We start from the raw sequence: 4,751 nt of genomic DNA on the forward strand, positions 1-4,751 counted from the left end.
CGCCACTGCACTCCAGCGTGGGCGACAGAGCGAGACTCCGTCTCAAAAAAAAAAAAAAAAAAAAAAGAATGTGAGAAGGAAATTAACTGATTATAGCCAGTGTACCAAGTGTGCTTCACATTTATTATCTTAAACGTAGCCTCCCTTCTAAGTGATTCTTAAATCTGTTTGAGTGAAAAAAACTGAGCTTCAGAGAAGTTTGTTACCTTACCAGCAATCATACAGCAAGGAAGTGCTGCATGAAGCTAGGACCTAGCTGGATTTGAGAATACGTGTGCATGCCAGGAAAATATGGAGAAAGTACCCTGGAACTATGTCTTAATAGAGTAAAGGGAAGGATATTCCAAGAAAGGCAACAGATTTTAAAACGTTCAGAGGCAAAACAACACACATAGCAAGTAGCAAGTAGCTTGCAGTGGTGGTGTAAGAAGAAATAGGGAGAAAATGAGATGAGACAAGCAGATAACTACCTTATTAAAGTACAGATCTGATCATACCACTGTCTTGTTCCCTCTCACCTATCAAATAAAGTTAAACTGTAGTTAAATGTAGTACTACATTCAGGGCTTTCTAGGATCTTGCAGTGCCAGTCAACTCCCCTCTTCTAGCTTATGCTCTTGCTTAGTATTTTTCAAAGATCACCTGCATTTAGTCACTTCTGAACCTTTGCATTTTTCCTTCCCCCTGGAATTATCTCTCCCTTTCTACTCACTCCGTCTCTACAGCAAATCCTACTCATCCTTTAAAATCCAGCTCAAATGCTTCCTAGTACATGAAGCTTCCCAGTGGGAAAAACCTGCCTTTCCTCTGAATACATTTAGCACTTTACACGTCTCTTGTGGCATTACCACAAGCTTTCTTGTTTATGAAGACTGGGTATTCAAAGGACCTTTCCTACTTAATAACTATGTGCCCCTGGGCAAAAGCCTAACTTCTCTAAGCCTCAGTTTCACCTTCTGTAAAATGGATAACTTCCAACCTGTTTCACATTGTGAATATCCCCTAAGATATTAAAGCTGTTTAAGCTATGAAGCACTGCACAAATGATATTATTAATATGCAACGTTTGTCCTGAGAGTTCAATTACACCTCTGAAGGCATGTAACCTGTCTCACGCATATTTACGGGCCCCGAGTGCCTGGCACCATGTCTTGTACACAAGAGGCGTTCGCGTCGTGTTTGAACTATGAATGCAAGAAACAGGACTAAAGTTATGTTCAGGGCAGCTAGGGTGGGGACTCTCGTTGCCCCCGGCAAGGCACGCATTTCTTGTCACCTGCTCAGAAGAAGCTGCAAGGGGAGAGTCCAGTGAGAAAAAGGTTGGACGAAAGAGGCGATGTGACTGGGTCTGGTCTGGGGACAGGCGCAGTCCGCGCGGAATGAGACCTACGACGAGAAGCGGTAAAGAAGGGCCTATATCCGCGCTCCTGTGGAGGTCGCCGGGCTGGGGCTGGAGGCAGAGTCCGCGCCTGGCCGGGTCAGCGGCTTTTCGGTCTAAATAACGGGATTTTCAGCCTGGACTTAGCTGAGGGAGCAGAAGATCGGGGTGACGGCTGTGGTGTGGCCGCAGGACCGGGGTGGGGAGGCTGGGAAGAGAGGGTTTCTTCAGGAGGGATTGCTGTCTTACCTGCAGCAGCCTCAGTTATGTTTTTGACTATAGCAACCAACTACCTCTCGCGAGAACTTACTTTTGGCAATCGCAGCAAGTTTATTCCAAGACTCGCGATAACCCTCTAGGGACGAGAGCAGGGAGCGGGACCCTGAGCTTCTGCGCCTGCGCCCTAGCGCCGGCTGCAGCCCCGTCATTTCGAGTCCCTGCTGTTTCCGCGGATGCTTTACCTTGGCAAGCGTTTGGGTTAAGTGCACAGGTTTCCATCTTTACATTTTGATTTCTCGACTCTTTTATTTCAATATTTCTCCATAATAGTAGGGAAAACAGCATAAGGAAGTTTAAAGAAAAAGGCGTTTATTAAACTGATTTGAAAACATCGTTTAAATATTTCTCCGTGAAATACGCAATATTTTAAAAATGAGCCTGTCACGCACTGTTGATGAGAGTGCAAAATGACCCAGCTTCTAGGTGCTCAATATTTGTACAATAAACAGACCTGAAGTTTATGATGTTAATGCAAACTTTTAATATTCAAAATTTAACATTAAAGAGCTAAAATAGCAAAACACAATAGCAACAACCTGGAAACAACCCAAGTGCCCGTCGACGGAATAGTGGATGAGTGGACCAATAAACTGTGGCATATTCACAAAGAGGCATATTACAGGCAGTCAAAGTTAATGAACTGCACAACACGGATGAATTTTAGCAATATATATACTTTAAATTGTTGCAGTATTAAGAGCCAGCTTGAAGGAACTTCCTTGGGCCAAATGAGGGACAATTTGAGCATGAAGTAAACAACGACCATAACGGATTACAATCCATTGAATATGCAAGTCCGTGTTGATATAGAGAAAAAGGAAAACTCCTTCAAAGTAGGATGGCAACCCAGAAGTGTAGCGAGAAGGATGGAAATAGAGAACTACCATTTGACAACTACTGAGGAGGATGACTCAGGCAGGAGTGTTCAATGGACGCTAAGGCTGGTGGGTAGATGTTCTGTGAGGCATAGAATACTGGGGCGATTTTGGAATACTTCTCCCATGGAATAGTACTCGATTTCAGAGGGGAAAACAGTGAATGGACGCAACCAACATGATCAGGTGATCATGGTTAACATCACCAGTGTTGGGAGGAGTATACATTGTGAGCTTCCTGGTGAAACACACTAAAATCCACAAAGTATCCTTTTTGGTTTTCCTACCGTCAAAGGAACTCAGGTTGTAGACCATCCAAGGACAGGAAAGACTGGGAACTGTCTCTGACTGAGGTTATATGACAACTAAATGCAATATGTATCTCTGTATAGCATTCTGGACCAGAAAGGAAAACATTGTTAGGACAGTTGGCAAAATGTGAATTAGCTCTGTGAATCACATACCACCGCGAACATGCCCGATCTCGTCTGAACTGGATGGTATGTTGTACCAATATTGATTCCCTGATGAGGAAGTTTGTTTGTTGTTAGGTAGGAGAGTGTCCCTGTTTAGGGGAAAATAAACACTAGTGTGTTCAGGAGTGATGAGAAACTATCTCTACAATTAGCTCTCTTGACTCTCAAAAGGTCCAGAAAAAGACTTAACAAGGGATACATACACATGTACACACACATATGCACATGCATGCACACATGCACGCATACACACACAGTGAGCAATGGAACAAGTGCAATAAAGTGTTAACTATTTGGGAATCTGAGTGCAGGGGACATGGGACTTCCTTACACAATTTGGGCAACTTTTCCATACATTTGAGATCATTTCAAAACAAATTATTAAAATATATACATATGCATAACCACTCTACCTGGGAAGTTCTTTGCTTAGGATATAGAGTTACCAGAGTCAAATTTTAAAATTTTTGTTTATGTGAATAAAAAAACATTATAAATATTAAAAGAAATATTTTTTGAAACTTTCAGTGTTACAGGTAATAAGGTTCTCAAAATAAAACTACTGTGGCACTACTGAGTAAGGATTTCTCTCTGGATTTTTTCCCAAGTGAGAGTTTTGGGTGAATTTGCACTGAGGCAGCTATCTCACTTGCAAATGACACACTTTTTCTACATAATAAGCTGCGTTAAGGTGAGTCTTTAATAGGGAGCTGTTCTTCCAGAAATCGCTCATGATCTCGATCTACTTAGTACTTTGCTTCAAGATCTTAGGCAAGCAAGGATAAATAACAGATCTCACTTCTTTAAACATAATTAATCTCCATTCAACTGTAGGTACCTGAGAGCAAGGGCTGTATGTTACAATTTTTTCTTTTTTTCTTTTTTTTTAAGATGGAGTCTCACTCTGTAGCCCAGCCTGGAGTGCAGTGGCGCAATCTGGGTTCACTGCAACCTCCACCTCCTGGGGTCAAGTGATTCTTTTGCCTCACCCAGCAGAGTAGCTGGGATTACAGGCACCCATCACCATGCCCGGCTAATTTTTGTATTTTTAGTAGAGACAGGGCCATGTTGGCCAGGCACGTCTTGAACTCCTAACCTCAGGTGATCCACCCACCTCAGCCTCCCAAAGTGCTGGGATTACAGGCGTGAGCCACCATGCCTGGCCTTTTTTTTTTTTTTTTTTTTTTTTTTAATTGAGACAGTCTTGCTCTGGAGTTCAGTGGCGTGATCTCGGCTCATTGTAACCTCCACCTCCCGGGTTCATGTGACCCTCCCGCCTCAGCCTCCCATGTGTGTGTGTGTTACAGTTCTTTTATTCTCCTACAGTGCTTAGCAGTGGCCACTCTATTTGAAAGGCATTCAGTACTGTTTGACTGATTTAAAACATCCACTTGTGTATGGAAAAAGCCCTCTTTAATGGTATAGAAAATATAATAGTACTGGAATCATAATAAAATCATCTACATATGCAAACCAATTTCAGGGGAAAAAAACTATAAAAATCTCTTTCTAATAAAATTCAAATGCCTTAGTCTGAGTTTCAAAGGCCTCCACTAAATGATGCACTAGCTCAACAAATTCCTTTCTCATTACTCCAAAAGACATGTTTCTAATTAGCTAATTTGTTACTTCCAAAGTCAACATATTTCTGACACTCAATAAAACAATCAAATGTATTGCTCATCCTCAAATTGATCTACAGATTGAGAGCAATCACTATTAAAATCCCAACTGTTTTTTTTT

General features: G+C 41.9%; 1 protein-coding gene across 1 annotated transcript in view; it reads right to left on the minus strand.

Annotated features, from left to right (window-relative positions):
* Window positions 1-1,669, minus strand: part of CFAP70 (cilia and flagella associated protein 70) — a 132,892-nt gene extending 131,223 nt beyond the window's left edge. The window contains exon 1 of the mRNA XM_011929587.1: window positions 1,628-1,669. The gene's annotated coding sequence lies outside the window, so the exon portion shown is untranslated. The remainder of the gene's footprint in view (window positions 1-1,627) is intronic.
* Window positions 1,670-4,751: the final 3,082 nt, after the last annotated feature.

The sequence above is a fragment of the Colobus angolensis genome, unplaced genomic scaffold (genome assembly GCF_000951035.1).
Source record: "Colobus angolensis palliatus isolate OR3802 unplaced genomic scaffold, Cang.pa_1.0 Scaffold12, whole genome shotgun sequence".
Lineage (NCBI taxonomy): Eukaryota > Metazoa > Chordata > Mammalia > Primates > Cercopithecidae > Colobus > Colobus angolensis.